General features: G+C 47.4%; 1 protein-coding gene across 2 annotated transcripts in view; it reads right to left on the bottom strand.

Annotated features, from left to right (window-relative positions):
• Window positions 1-17,066, bottom strand: part of dok4 (docking protein 4) — a 70,645-nt gene that overhangs the window by 39,328 nt on the left and 14,251 nt on the right. Inside the window, exon 1 of one of the 2 annotated variants that reach the window (XM_070447272.1) lies at window positions 8,320-8,630. The exons of the other annotated variant lie outside the window; for it this stretch is intronic. The gene's annotated coding sequence lies outside the window, so the exon portion shown is untranslated. Of the gene's footprint in view, window positions 1-8,319; window positions 8,631-17,066 lie in introns of those variants that run through there. 2 annotated transcript variants of the gene reach the window in all.

Below are 17,066 nucleotides of genomic sequence, written 5' to 3'. Positions count from 1 at the left end.
TTTTCATTCTTCTTTTCGTCTTTGAGTCTGACACATACACCGTAAACTCTTTAAACATGGTTAGCGAAAAGGACATTCAACCATGTGACACGTCTGGGGATGGATCAGTTGTGTTGATACAAGGCTGGCTAAACACGAGATATGACAGAGAACTTGACATCGAATGGCTGTCTGGACATTGTCCTGGGACCTGCCTGCTATTCTAAGAGAAAACGTGGTCGATTCTGAATCAGCAGGGGTCACATAACGACCCCGGCCAAAAACAGACCACCAGATAACCATGGACCGGACCTGAGCTAATTAAGTTTAGCCAATCCGGGTTACATTAACACATTGAATCCCCCGCCCTTGCGAGATTAGAAATTTCCATCATTGATCAAAGATCAATTGCCACGTCTATTTGGAATTTGAACGCTGCCCTGTTTTCAACACGTGTAATAGAACTGCCAGTGGCTGTGAGTCTGGGTCATTTGTTAGGATCAGTGTCCAATTCATTCCGAAGCCAGCCTGCCCCTCTGGGAACCAGAGAGCCAATGAAAGGCTGGATGTAGAAGGTGAGAATCGATGAAATGCACAGCGTTTTTGATTTTACGTCTGGTATGATATCGAAACAAATGGGAGCCGGTATTAAGTTAGGCTGGCTGCTCATTGACAGCGGGATGGCAATGCAAAGAATGTCAAAAATTTAAAAGACTCAATTCTTGTGCGTATCAACCATTGGTTTGACTAAAATAACTTGAAAATGGAGCTCCAGGGAGACAAACAAGCGAGGCAACAACAGAACAGTCAAATAAAGACTGCTTCGCTTTGGTGCCAATAGGGTTTCAGGGGCACGGACAAGGTCTGGAGAATAAAAGGCAGCCTAGACTACTTTGAACGACAGTGGGAAGGATGAGAAGAAAAGGAGAAAAGAGAGAGGGCAAAGGTGCATTCCACTCTTTTGTTCGCAGTCGTCCACTTTGGCCATTTTGTGGTGAAGGACGTTTCATGGTTTCTAGACAGGTTTTTTTTTCTGTCGGGCCTGGAGATTTTTGTTCTCCACTGTCAGCACAGAGAGAATTACTGCAACGCAGCGCTGACCTGGACACGATAAAACACGGTGAGGACGGAGAGAATTACCTGCAGACGTCACGCGCTGACCTGACACGAGTAAAACACGGCGAAGACGAGAGAGAATTACCTGCAGACGCAGCGCTGACCTGGACAGCGATAAACACGGCGAGGACGGAGAGAATTTACCTGCAGTACGCAGCGCACTGACCTGGACCAGCGTAAAACACGGCGAGGACGAGAGAATTACCTGCAGACGCAGCGCTTGACCTGGACAGCGATAAAACACGGGCGAGGACGGAAGGAATTACCTGCACGACGCAGCGCTGACCTGGACAGACGATTAAAAAGCACGGCGAAATGACGGAGAGAATTACCTGCAGACGCAGCGCTGACCTGGGACAGCGATAAAACACGGGGAAGACGGAGAGAATTACCTGCAGACGCAGCGCTGACCTTGGACAGCGATAAAACACGTGCGAGGACGGAGAGAATTACCTGCAGACGCAGCGCTGACCTGGACAGCGATAAAACACGGCGAGACGGAGAGAATTACCGCAGAGACGCAGCGTGACCTGGACAGCGATAAAACACGGCTGAGGACGGGAGAGAATTACCTGCAGACGCAGCGCTGAACAGCACTGACCTGGACACACTGGTCAAACACGAGAGAAAAGGGGAACATGGAAAGAAAAGAGAATGACATCTGCTTTGTGGATACAAGTATGCTAATGTCCAGATATGTCATTTTGTGTGATTTGTTATTGATTATGTTTTTCTTTCTTTCCTTTTGTTTTCATCTAGAGACGGGTGTGGAAAATTAGAGTGAGCTAGAAACACGAGCGCAATGCATCAGACGATTGTTTGTTCAATGTGTCAATGTGTTTGTACTTGTCCCTATCCAAATAAACTAAAGGAAAAAAACGGGAAATCAGGCACAAAGTGAAGAAAGAGGACTCAGCTGGCCTCGTGTGATTGGTTGATTGAATTTCCCCTATTTCTCTGGCTAGCTACAGTGAGGCAATTACGGCTCCTGCCACCACTACTGCTGAGTCAACTGATATCGTGTGGATGTGTGTGAGTGTGTTGTGTCACAGTGTATCTTACTGACTCATGATGTAGGGCACTGCAGACTTCACCCTGTTGCTTACTCCTCAAACCCAACGTCACGCCAGAAATCATAATAGTATCATTACGGAGGAGTTATGGGTGTGTGTGCGTCACCTCACATGCCCCTTCAGAGTTCCTTCTGCCCCAGAAACACCACTTTCGCCAGCCCTCCCTTCCTCCCAATTCTATCTCATCCTCCTAAACCTCCTATCACATTGTGCACAACCCCCCCGGCTCATAATCCTTGTATCATATCCCATTAAATCCCACATCATCTGCTGAAGCTCTCATACAATCACATACCACACACACACCTGCTTATCCTCCACAAAGAGAATAAGAGGGAAGAGGAGATTCATTCTCACTCTTTTCTCTGATTCTCTGCCCTAATAAGTCTTTATCCCCAGTCTTTATCCCCAGTAGGAGGCAGGAGGAATCAATGCTGAGGGCTAAAGGAACCCAGCTGACTTCAGAAACAAGTGAGAGGTCGCTCTTAATTAATACAGCTTGGCTACTGCTAGCGGGTTTAAACCACCATGCCTGGCTCACTGGGAGAAAAACACAGGGAGAGAGAGAGAGAGAGAGGGGAGGGGGGAGATTATACACTATGAGCTGGCTGGGAAAAAAAGAAATATTCGAATATGTTCTGACCACACAGTCCACCGAGAGGGATGTTCTCAGAACATCTCAACGTTTCCATCCCCCGGGGCTGGGAGTAGTGAGTGGGTGGAAGGCAGGATCATTCTCCCGCTCTTGAAAAGGAAGGAATAAAGACCCGACACTGTAAGCCAGTGCACGAGCGGTTCTCTAGAGAGGTGAGGTACTAGCAGCTATGACAAACAGTAGCATCCACACCCACAGTAAACACGATGTAGGAACACACCATCTCTCCCCCTCTGCACCGTGAGCTCCTCCAGTCCGGCACTATGGCACATCCAATACCTTCCTCTTCCCACCTCCGGCACAACCCATAATGCACTGCTCTGTCATCATCAAAAACCACTCTGAGAATGAGGATGAGGGCGAGAGAGAGAGAGAGAGAGAGYGGGGGAGAGAGGGACAAGGGGAGAGCACGCACAAAGTGCTAAACGAGCAATAAAGTTGACAGCAGAGAGAGGCCATTCATCGTGCCGCCAGAGAAGAGGCTCCAGAGTTAAAACGCTCACTAGCACCACATTTACACCATCTATCAGAGGACAACACACACAGTACATCACTACAACCATAACACAGCACTATGTGGACAACAGTGGAGGCTGCGGAGGGGAGGACGGCTCATAATAATGTCTGGAACGGAGCAAATGGAATGGCATCAAACACACGAGAACCACATGTTTGATGTATTTGACACGATTCCACTCATTCTGGCAGGCAGGAGGGAGGGATCGTGTCACTGGCAGGGCTGGGACAGGGGGGACTGGAGCCCAGGCAGCAGGAGATTTCCCCCAGGTCCCCCCCTCACCTGTCTGTGACCCCAACCAGACAGACACACACACCCAACCTAACCCAACCTCGGCTTCAACCTCTCCATGGCGCTACTGAGGAAGAGTCCTGACAGCAGACATACATGGACAGGCATATGTGCAAGGATGGATGCTGGCACAGATGCATGAATGCACACAGACACATAGTCTTGCTCTGATTGGGTGCCACCGAAAGTGAGCTCACAGAGACCACTCCTCTCTCTTTCTCACACACACACACAGAAGAGAGAGAGAGATATTTCCCCTGAAGCCAGCACTAGGGAACGACGACAGACACGACGCCCTGTCTGCTCACGTCTACTATCTGTCATAGATAACACACACACACACACACACACACACACACACACACACACACACACACACACACACACACACACACATACACACACACACACACAATATATATATACGCATTACACAAACACGCACATTACATACACACACTAACAGGGAGAAAATGGAGCCTTTATCTAGGTGGAGGATAAGAGGACTATTGACTAGGGAGATTGCTTGAGGCTGGCAGGCATGCACACTCCAGCCTATCACTGGACACAGTGTATAAAACCCCACATATCCTAAACCAACAAACACACACAATAAAAAATGACACACAACAATTTAATAATCCCATGCAAACCCATTTATGACCCGATAAAAGAGTATCATCTTCCCATCCTAATACTTCAGAGTGTTTTTGGACATGGAGTCTGGGCTGCATCGGGAGCTGATAACCATCGTTAACCCTTGCAGTGAAAGCACACACACACAGATAGCCATCTGACCCTTTCGGTGCCGTGAAAACACACCCTCAGGTCATTACCAGCAGAGGGGTGTGGGAAAGAGACACAGGTAGGGGCCAGGTTACAGACACTAACCCTGTGTTCTAAACGGCACGATATTCCCTGTGTAGTGCACTCCTTTTGACCAAGGCATTTGCTTGTATGCCAAGGCATCATTACATCACTGTTTTGTACTTGTTAGTTTTGTGATCGTCCATAACTTGAAACCTGTCATAACATCATTTTGCAGCACACAACCACGTTTACATTTGACAATCTATAAAAAAATTCTGTCAGAAGAAACCCACAGATGATACACTCTTAGAAAAAAATGGTTCCAAAAGGATTCTTCGGCTGTCCCCATAGGAGAACCCTTTTTGGTTCCAGGTAGAACCCCTTTTGCTTCCAGGTAGAACTCTTTTGAGTTCCATGTAGAACCGTCTGTGTAAAGGGTTCTACATGGAACTCAGAAGGGATCTACCTGGAACCAAAAAGGGTTCTACCTGGAACCAAAAAGGTTTCTCCTATAGGGACAGCCGAATAACCCTTGTAGGTTCTAGATAGCACCTTTTTTTCTATTAGTGTACGAGAGAAGGGAGATTCAATTTCGACCCAATAAAACGCTCCCTAGCACAAAAGTACAGTCAGTGAAATGTAGCCGTGTTCTTCATTTGGAACCAGTGATATTTGCTTTCCACTGCTGCGGGTGGTTTTTTCCATCTCTCTCTCCATCAAGACGGGATCCGTTTATCTCCCAACCACCAGACTTTTGAAGTGTCTAAGAGAGGATTTTAAAGTCAATTGAGTTCTTCCAAAAGTTTTTTTTGCCCTCAGCAAGCTGTACTACTTTCTAGAGGAAAACACAAGTCACTTAGCAGTCAGAGCCCTAAACACACACACACACACACACACACACACACACCACACACACACACACACCAACACACACACACACACACACACACACACACACACACACACACACACACACACACACACACACACACACACACACACACACACACACAACACACACACACACACACACACACACACACACACACACACACACACACACACACACACACACGGTCTGTTTGAATACACTCATTCTGTCTAAAGAGTTCCTGTTCTGAAGAGTTATACAGTAGCTCATATAAACTGAGCAAATACTAAATCTGGTGAAACAGTTTAATCCTGGGATCTGGCTTGTCTTTTCACTTGACTGTGTGATTTGCATTTCTATTTAAGCAAGGTAACAGATCTTAGCGCACACAAAGCATCCATTGAGACAATAAGCCAGCCTTAATAAATGCAGAGAGGTTTATAAAGCTGCTCAAATCTACTGCTGACCCCTTGAGATGTGGATTCTGCTGCTGCTGCAAAATGAACAGTTTGGCCTGACCAAGCGAGAGAAGGTGGTGGTGGTGGGGGGAGGGGGGGGGGGGCAATGCAGTTAGAAAAAAGGATAGCAATAACTGGAACAGAAAGGGATGGAGAAAAGAGAGAAAAAGAGAGGGAAGGAGAGAGAGAGAGGTCACAGAGGAGGTAGCGCTGGAAAGAGCTTTGATGCTCCTTATTCTTTTCACCCTTGCTGTGCTGCCCTAGCTTGTACTCTCCCCTCGACACAAGAGGCTCATAGTAACGGCCGGAACGGAGCAAATGGAATGGCGCCAAAACACCTGGAAACTATGAGTTTGATGTATTTGATATCATTCCACTGATTCCGCTTACGGTCATTACCACCAGCCTGTTTACCCTATTATGGTGCCAGCAACCTCCTGTGCCCCTCAACACACACACACACACACACACACACTGCCTGCAACATAGACACACATGCATACACACGTGCACCACCCATTAACATACAGTAGTGGGGTAACTACGCAGATGTCTAAGGAACACTGCACCTCAGAATCTGTGCCACAGTCACTGTCAAACTATCAGCCCTTTCTCTCCCCATTCAACTCAATGAATACCATCTGCCAAGCCAGGGACAGAAAAACAGAACAGCCCACAACCTTACAGAGAGACTGGCGCCTGTGTGGGTGTGGTATGTGTGTGTGTGTGTGTGTGTGTGTGTGTGTGTGTGTGTGTGTGTGTGTGTGTGTGTGTGTGTGTGTGTGTGTGTGTGTGTGTGTGTGTGTGTGTTGTGTGTGTGTGTGTGTGTGTGTGTGTGTGTGTGGTGTGTGTGTGTGCTGTGTGTGTGTGTGTGCTGTGTCCGTGTGTGTGTGTGTCTGAATTCGGACGTTTGCACACAGGGCTTAATCTCTGACGCAGTGTCTAATTTCTAACACAACCCAGAGCCTTTTGGTCAAGCCCTAGTCAAAATTGGAGCCAGGCCAGGTCGATGTCTGGGGAGTGCAGGACCCTGCTCCCTCCTCCCTCTTCACCCACACCCTCCACATACCCCCACACAGCCCATCACAAGGCTGTTAGCATGACTGTCTCCAAAAAAAATAATCTATTCGCTCTCCTTATCTCTAGCAAACAGAAATGATCATCTACAGGATGTGGTACCGCTGAAGAAAAACAAAATAAATATATTATTCATCGAAGCCCTTCAGGCAAATTGAGAGGAAAAAGAGCAGTTTCTGTCATCTAAGAGACAGTTATTCGATTTTAACTTAATGCGCCATAACCTTGCAGTCTGCCTGCAACGCTTTCTGGGGACTTTAAATCATTAGGTTGTAGAGTTTTTTTTGTGTAATTGCCTTGGTGAAGTGAGGAATTCTAACAAAGTGGTAGGCAGGCCCCAACTCCCAGGATCTCTGTAACAACACTCCTGTGAATAAACATCAAAGACAAACAGCTGCCAGCAAGAGACTGTGGGAGAGAGAGAAAGAGGGAGGAAGGGTTTTCACTATCTGTCTGTGTGTCCTGTGTGTCGTGTGTGTCTGTGTGTGTGTGTTGTGGTGTGTGTGTGGTGTTGTGTGTGTGTGTGTGTGTGTGGTGTGTGTGTGTGTGGTGTGTGTGTGTGTGTTGTGTGTGTGGTGTGTGTGTTGTTGTGTGTGTGTGTGTGTGTGTGTGTGTGTGTTGAATGCCTCTTAACTGTATCATCTTTTACTGGACTAAGTATAACAAGAGGACGAGCGGAGCCACAGCGAGCTCATGGGAGGAAGACAATAGCCTGTACCTGACATCATCCACATACATACTTTTTATGTTACACACATTCTATTATGCTGTAAGTACATAGCTATATTAGAGAGAGAAATATAGAGAGAGAGAAATACAGAGAGAGAGAAATACAGAGAGAGATAAATATAGAGACAGTGAAATAGAGAGAAATAGAGAGAGAGAAATACAGAGAGAGAGAGAGAGAAATATATATATATATATATAGAGATAGAAATAGAGAGCAACAGAGAGCAGGTCTGGTCATGCCTGGGGGTTTGGGGCTGTCTGGGGCAACATCCCTCAGCTAGACAAGGCCAGCCAGACTGGTGAGTAATGGTGAATGGCAGGGTACTGAGGGCATACCTTCAGATATAAATGTCTAGACTTTAGAGATACAGTATAGTTAGTGTTTTCCCAACATCTCAATCTCCATGGGCTGGTATGACACGGATATCTAACCATCACAAGGACAAGGCCAATCACGCAACCAGTACCACAACAGGAAAACACACACACACACACAGTCAGCCACACACACACATCCGCGTACAGATAGACATGCACACACACTTCCTCGGGGACAAATTGAGAGCCCGCGAGCCAAAGAGCAGCAGAGGAAATGTAATGAGGCCAGATTAGCATCGGAACAGTAGATGCTAATCAGAGGAAACGCGCCTCAACACATTCCCACGGCACATCAGCACTCACACACACACAAAACAGCAGGAGGGTAGGAGTCAAAGTTCGAGTAATCAACAAAAAAACATTACCTGTCAGTCCATCTCTATTCCCTGAGGTGTGCTGCTGACCGCATGGTGCCAGAGTCTTCAGCGCTGCTAATGAGCTTTGAACATCTCTGGCGCGAGAACTAAAAATACATTATTACAAAAGCGGCTCACATTTGGAAAATATTGGAAGCTGTCAAAGAAAGAAAAGAGCTGAGTGGAATGTTGCATGTGCCTCATGGGTGATCCTTGGACGTTCGGACCTCTGAATGTGGCTAACGGCTAAAGTTCCACTGACTCGTTTCCCAGTCAAACAGAGAATGAAACATTGGCATTAGCAGGGTGAAAGAGACAGAGACAGAGACAGACAGGTAATCATATCTCACCAGCGGGTGGACCAGCCCCAAATCCCAGCATTGTTGGCAGACAAAGACCGTGTTAAGCGTACGGATGAGGGAGGGAGGTGACCGCTGTACGGGTGTTGTGGGCCGTCAGATCTGTCTGGCTCACGTGGAAACCAGGAAGTCAATCTGGAGCCACAGAACCAGACTTGACTTCTTTCTCTCTTTTCCCCCCCCCCCACTCTATTAAAGAGTTGTTTAGAGGCAGGGAGCCGGAGAAGGTCAGTGTGTGAGAGATCACAGGACAGAATTTACAGAGTGATGACACTCGTACAGAGGCTAATCTGTGTTGCTCTATAGGGGGATCCCAGTGGGAGGGCTCTCTACATGGTCAATGGAGGCATGTTATCCATTGTCTCTATATGGTGACTCGCACAGCACGCCCTTGTTACAACACAATGTGTTCACAAACCGCTCAGCTTTACTGACTGAAAGTCAATAGCCAAAGTATCTCTGCTGATGAGACACATACACTCAAATCACTACCAGAAATCTACCCTCTCATAGACATACACACTCTCCGATCTTGCTGGCAGGCCGACATGTGTGACAAAACAGGATAGATGTGTCTAAAAATGGAGACCTTGAGAGATGTCAGGAGAGGTGTGATGTCACTGACTGCTTCTAAGTGCAGAGAGAGAGAGAGAGATTGAGAGAGAGGGGCTGAGTACATATTTTCCACAGGTTGTGTTTCTCTCAGCAGAGCGGCAGTGCAGAGAGGAGTGGCAGGTCTGGAAAAGCAGGTTTGAGCTCCACAACATAACAGATGATGAGGAAACTAACTCACATATGGTGTAAATGAGGCTACATCACCTCCCTCGACCTCCACAGACTCCACTAGGCCCTCATAAATACTAAGTCCAATGGAGAATTTTTTGCACTTATCCTCTTGGAAGGAAAAATCTGTATTAAACGCATCTAAATACTTCAATGCACAGAATGGCATATCAAAACCTCCACCCTCTACTCACCACCAGCCAACACATAGCTTCCCCATTCTGCTGACATGTAKGTTTAARGRGAACACAWTGTGAWTTCAGTGTGAACTTCATGTGAACTGCAGATAACACACCAGACTGTAGATCTGCTGTCACATTTTCTAACAGATGACAAGGGGGTAGGGGCACTATGAGTATGGCGCCGCCCTTGTGGTTGTGATGGAAGGTACAATTTGAGGCAGACACACACACACACACGCAGCATAACTCCCTGTTAAAATAAAGGTTAAAACACACACAAACACACACACACACACACACACACACACACACACACACACACACACACACACACACACACACACACACACACACACACACACACACACACACACACACCACACACACACACACCACAACACACACACACCTCTGTGTCAACAGGATAAATTATTCAAGTTCAGCCTGATCCTCTATAAATGCTTCGGAGCTCTCAGGAGATCCACTCTTCGAGTCGTTGAGCGAGAGAACACAGGGCGTAAGAATGAACCAGGCTCAGAGTACAACTGCTGTCCCTCTGGGCTGATATATGTGCTGAGAGTACCTAAGCCCTGATTCAGGAACAGTATTTTTCCTCTAGTATCCCGTGGGGTTGAGCTAGAACACAGATCCTGGATCAGCAGTTTGGGATCGGTCCATCCATCCAGATAAAAAGGCACGGACAGATAGAAGTGGAACAGATCATACCGGTATCATAGTAAACCTCCCCTTCGGTGCCTGTTAAAAAAGGAGCCGATATGCCAACATAGTTCTCATTACTCCTGGTGACGACGTCCTTATAGAGCAGGAGAAACTCCTGTGACCGTCACACAGTGCAGGTGGCCTGGCGGTGAGAGCGTTGAGCCAGTAACCGAAAGGTGCTGGTTCAAATACCTGAGCCGACAAAGTGACAAATCTGTCGATGAGCCCTTGAGCAAGGCACTTAACCCTCATTTGCTCCAGGGGCGCGGTACTACTATGGCTTACCATGTAAAACAACACATTTCACTGCACCTCTCCGGTGTATGTGACAATACAACGTTATATATATTTTTTAAGCACTGGAGGAAAATCACATAACATCACTGAATCTCCACCAACGATCCGCTGGAAACACTTCTCCGCACATCCATGTCGGAGAGACTGGACAGGGAGTCTGTTGAACTGTGGGACAGTGACAGTCGCTGGGAACTGGGTACTGTTTCTGCCATCCATCAACAAAGGCATACTAGTGGTACAGGCCGGGTCAAATGGAGAGAGTGTCAGGAGAGAGAGAGAAGAGAGAGAGGAGAGAAAGAGAGAAAAGACAGAGAGAATGAGCGAGGTGAGAGTGCGGAGCGGTCCCGTCAGCTCACTTTCGGGTGGCAACCAGACAGAGAAAGTGCTCCATCAGGTGGGCAGGCTCCCCAGACAACCCAGACAACCCCCCCCCCCCGGCAGGGTCACCATCTCAGCCTGGCCAGGCCTCATCCATCAGCCCAGACAGCTTCCCATTAGCACCGCCTCAGCCTCAGACACAGAGACGCACAGAGGACACATGGAGACGCGGCACACCTGGGGAGCACACAGGACACGCACACAGACACCGGGGGGGGGCTCTCACTCTTACTCACAGACTCACTAATCCACACACTCACAACAATAAATGTTCCTTTCCCAACCCGAAAAAAACCCACACCCATTTAAACTACGCAAATGTACTTCTTCTGCTTGTGCATTCACACTTAATTGAGCCGTGATGACGGTTAGCCATTCACATGTCAATGTTTTCCATTTTACAGTAGCACAATCCCTTTTCCCTTAAAATGACTTCTGAGTTAGTCTGCGCCCGCAGATGCACTGTACATTCCTCAGCTGACATGGGAAAAGCTAGTCGTGCTACACACAGGGAAACAGACGCGCTGCTGCATGGCTGCGCCGTCCCTGGCCTTGCAGTGCGTCTCGGTGCGGGCCGGCTGCGGCCTGCCACCGTGGAGGACTGAAGTTACTGAAATCAAAACAAATCAATGAACCCAGACTCGGAGGAGGCGAGTGGAGGAGGGGAGCCTTTCGCTCCAAATCACAGCATGAAAATAAAAACCGCTGTGGAAGTGATGTGGGGAAAAAAACAAGAGGCAACGCAGCTCTGCCTGCCAGTAGGCCTGACCACACAGTGGCAGACACGAGAGAGAGCTAGTGAGGAGGGGATGAGGGACAGAGATGGCGACAGAAAGAGAGGGTAGAGAAAGAGTGAGTGCAAGGAGTGAAATGCTGGAAGCATTGAGAGAAATGTCACGCACACAGAGAGAGGGAGCGACAAGTGGATATAGCAAGAGGGACACACACACGCGCAGAGAGAGAGAGAGAGAGAGAGAGAGAGAGAGACGTTTCCCATGGCAATAAAGCCCTTAAATTGAATTGAATTAAATTGAAAGAGAGAGAGAGAGAGGGTCTGGCTCAGCCAGTCGAGGGCAGAGAAGGGAAAGACGGGGTCGTATGGCAGAGAGCTGGACGCTCTATCGGCTCAGCAGACAGACAGGCAGGCAGGTAGGCAGGCCACTACACTCTGTAATTTACAGACGTGGAATGCGGCAGCCAGCCCCTGGTGCTAATTACAGGCCCTCTCTTTTCTCCTTCCTCTCCTCTCTCTCTCTCTCTCTCTCTTTCTGCTGTCAGAGCGGGGCTGGCCCCTGGCTGCCTGCTGGAGACTGAGCCAGAGCCAACCAACCAGAACCAGACTACTCCCCAATGCCCTGCTCTCTCCCAGCTCCAGTCCCCAGATGCAGCAGCAGCAGCAACAGTGAACAGCAAGTCAGCTATTCTCCACTGGAACCATACTGCAACAAACACTGTCTGTCAGTCTACAGTATATCTCTGTATGTCCGTCCGTCTGTTCAATCTATAGTCTAAATCACTTTCACCACTCAAGTGGCTGGCAGTCTATTTTAATGTTGATCATATCTGTGCATGCATGTGAAAGGGTTGGTATGGTAGCTCATATTGGGGTTGAAGGGGTGTTGTATTCAAAACAGATGTCTTCCATATTCAGGAAGGGGAAGGGGGCACTTGATGGCAAAAACAATTATCCGCATCCATCTATCTCCTACTCTATGCATCCCCATCGTTCTCAACTCCCACCCATCTATCATCCTACTCAATGCATCCCTCGTTCTCAACCTCCATCCATCGATCATCCTAACCTATATATCCCCATCTTTCTCAACCTCCATCCATCTCCCTCTGTTTGTCTCCAGGTGCTGGTTACTGCCACACATTCAGTAACCCCCCCCCCCCCGTATCTCTTTCGTATTGTCTGAGATACACAAGATTGGAAAGCTGCCGCGGTCATTCTCCCTCTTCAAAGGGGGAGACACTCTAGACCCAACTGTTACAGACCTATATCTATCCTACCCTGCCTTTCAAGGTCTTCGAAAGCCAAGTAAACAAACAGATCACCAACCATTTCGAATCCCACATACCTTCTCCGCTATGCAATCTGGTCCGAGCTGGTCATGGGTGCACCTCAGCCACGCTCAAGGTCCGAAACGATATCATAACCGCCATCAATAAGAGACATACTGTGCAGCTGTATTCATCGACCTGGCCAAGGCTTTCGACTCTGTCAATCACCACATTCTTATCGGCAGACTCAACAGCCTTGGTTTCTCAAATGACTGCCTCGCCTGGTTCACCAACTACTTCTCAGATAGAGGTCAGTGTGTCAAATCGGAGGGCTGTTGTCCGGACCTCTGGGGAGTCTCTATGGGGGTGCCACAGGGTTCAATTCCTCGGGCCAACTCTTTTCTCTGTATACATCAATGATGTCGATCTTGCTGCTGGTGATCTTCTGATCCACCTCTACGCAGACGACACCATTCTGTATACTTATGGCCCTTCTTTGGACACTGTGTTAACTAACCTCCAGACGGGCTTCAATGACATACAACACTCCTTCCGGTGGCCGCCAACTGCTCTTAAATGCAAGTAAAACGAAATGCATGCTCTTCAACCGTCGCTGCCCGGAACCTGCCCGCCCGTCCAGCATCACACTCTGGACGGTTTCTGACTTGAGAATATGTGGACAACTACAAATACCTAGGTGTATGGTTAGATTGTAAACTCTCCTTCCAGACTCACATAAGCATCTCCAATCCAAAATTAAATCTAGAAATCGGCTTCCTATTTCGCAACAAAGCACTTCACTCATGCTGCCAAACATACCCTCGTAAATCTGACTATCCTACCGAATCCTTGACTTCGGCGATGTCATTTACAAAAACAGCCTCCAACACTACTCAGCAAATTGGATGCAGTCTATCACAGTGTTGTATGGCATTGAAGCTCAATTTTGTCAGCAAAGCCCCATATAGTACCCACCACTGGCGACCTGTATGCTCTCGTGGCTGGCCCTCGCTTCATATTCGTCGCCAAACCACTGGTGCAGTTCATCTATAAGTCTTTGCTAGGTAAAGCCCCGCATATCTCAGCTCACTGGTCACCATAGCAACACCCACCCGTAGCACGCGCTCCAGCAGGTATATTTCACTGGTCACCCCCAAAGCCAATTCCTCCTTTGGCCGCCTCTCCTTCCAGTTTCTCTGCTGCCAATGACTGGAACAAATTGCAAAAATTACTGAAGCTGGATACTCATATCTCCCTCTCTAACTTTAAGCACCAGCTGTCAGAGCAGCTCACAGATCACTGCACCTGTACATAGCTCATTGTAAACAGCCCATCAACTAGCTCAATCCCCATACTGTTATTTATTTTTTTGCTCCTTTGCCACCCAGTATCTCTACTTGCACATTCATCTTCTGCACATCTATCACTCCAGTGTTTAATTGCTAAATTGTAATTATTCCGCCACTATGGCCTATTTATTGCCTTACCTCCTTATCTTACCTCATTTGCACACACTGTACATAGATTTTCTATTGTGTTATTGACTGTATGTTTGTTTATAACATGTGTAACTCTGTGTTGTTGTTTGTGTCACACTGCTTTGCTGTATCTTGGCCAGGTCGCAGTGGTAAATGAGAACTTGTTCTCAACTGGCCTACCTGGTTAAATAAAGGTGAAATAAAAATGTCAATAAAATATAGTAGCTCTTGCACCGCCCTCATTGCACAGCACATTGTTCGGAATGATTTATGTGGTCCTTACAGTACATGCTCTCTCTCTCTCACACACACATAGATATTTTCAAAACCCACAAAATGGAAAGAAAAAGACAATACCTTTTTTTTCATACCCACACGCTGTCCCACACAAACATATTACACAGATAGTGTACGTGGATAAAAAGCAGCCCAAAGCGCCCAGAAAACAGCACAGGCCGTGGTGACATTGACACAAAAGTCATTGTTTCTCTTGATGGAAACTGAGTACCCTTCTTCCCCATAGCAACAGCAGCAGTCCGGCTCCACGTTGCCCTTTCTGACTCATTTCACAGTAAACAGGAGCATGTCGATCATACCAGAACGCTACTAAACCCTACTTAGCCATCTCTGCCAGCATACACACCAACACAGACACACAGCATGACCACACTCTGCCAAAAGACCAGGGGGCAAACATGGACGTTGGAGTGGGAGGACAGCACAGATGTGCCTCCTCTTTACTCCTGTAATCTCCCAGAACCCAATCCAGGCGTGTGTGTGTGTGTGTTGTGGTGTGTGTGTGTGGTGTGTGTGTGTGTGTGTGTGTGTGTGTGTGGTGTGTGTGTGTGTGTGTGGTGGTGTGTGTGTGTGTGTGTGTGTGTGTGTGTGTTCAGAGCCCACACTGTCTGAGTTTATTTGCATGTTTGACTGTCTGTAATAACAGCAGACAGTCGGAAACAAAGTTGATGAAATTTCACTGTAAAGTACCATAGACATCAACGTAAATACCCCTCTGAACCACTGACCCTGGACCTGCCATACTCTAATATACAACACCCAGCTCTGTTATTAAACACCAATGAGTGGTCCATGATGGTAGCACTGGCAGAGAGAGACAGAAAGAGAGAGGGAGGTGAGTCAGAGAGATCATATCACGAACACGGACCTGTCATAGTCGTTGAGAACCCTGAGTGAAAGAGTGAATGTAGGCAGGTCCACAGTCATAGATGTATCCTAAGAAGATTCATGACTGCCGTACTCGTGCCGTACTCACACTGTTCAGTATTGCAGGGAGGAGATATTGGTGGGGATCTGGTGAGGCTATAGGCTAACGTAGTGTTATATCCACTGGCGCCCTATCATCCCTCCTCGTATTTTTTTTAGAGCGGGACAAAGTATTGACGCCCACTTGAAGACATCGCCGGTTGCATGCAATTTGTGCCAGGCAGCCAAGGCTGGAATTGTCTAGAATGATCCAGTGTGCGCAGCCCGGGAGAGAAAGTGCTCTTTGTCTCTGCGGCAAGCGCTGCTCCAGGTGAATTGCCTTGATTTCTCTCCTCATTGTCGATCTTCTCTAAATTGAACTATTATTTTAGTGTGGCTCCAATAGAGCTGGGGTCACACAGGGTTAGCGTTGGAAAAAAACAGTCTGTCTCTATACCGACAGCGGAGCCACGCACAAATGCGCACACGCCGCACCATAAATCGTAAGCAGTAACAGTAGATATACAAAATGGTAATAAATCCAATATCTCTGCACAATCATAACACATCAATAATCACTCTCCAGCGGGTGTTCAGCTATGATGGCAAACAAACCCACGACAGCGGGGTCGTGTGTGTTACAACAAACAGTGTGTGGTGCAACAGAGACAAGGCACGATCCCGAACCGTCGGCGCAGGACGGTCAAGGCAACCTCTGCCAAGGCATTTGACAAGCCATGTCTGACATGTTGGCCTTCATCTCCACAGCCTTACTCATAGAAATCATACTGCATGATTCTATTTTCCTATAACATACATGGCCATTGTTCATTAGCGCCACACGCAGTCGCAATACAATGTTACACCCACAAGCCATAGAATAATCGAAAGAGAATAATGTGATTTCCAGCTACAGGTTATTAATGCGTTTTTTCATACGTCCATCTATATCTCAAAGCGGTTTACCAAGATTACTACCGCAGAAAACATTCGCTGTGGACCACTCGTGCCAGAGATTTAGATTCTGTTGAACAGACTTATCAAGCTATTAATGTCCGCTCTGATGCCTTGTTTGTGACCAAGCGAGATAAGAGGGAGACACGGTTTCATAGCCGGTGAAATATGCTCGTTGATCCTGCCAAGAGAAAAACAACTAAAGCGTACTACATTTCAATTTACTTAGGCTAATTGTCTGGATTTAAAGGTGGCCCGGGCAATTCCACATTGAGTTGTTATTACACCCTTTGTGGAATTTGCTAAAATGTCCCCCCAATTAGATAAGCCTACTTTAAGTATTTTTTTTCTCCAAATTAAACAAAAATGTTATAAACAGGCCTCCATTTTTGTTAATT

Source organism: Salvelinus sp. IW2-2015, linkage group LG15 (assembly GCF_002910315.2).
Source record: "Salvelinus sp. IW2-2015 linkage group LG15, ASM291031v2, whole genome shotgun sequence".
NCBI classification, from domain to species: domain Eukaryota; kingdom Metazoa; phylum Chordata; class Actinopteri; order Salmoniformes; family Salmonidae; genus Salvelinus; species Salvelinus sp. IW2-2015.
Note: the sequence above shows the minus strand (reverse complement) of the source record. Positions and strands in the feature narration are given on the sequence as shown.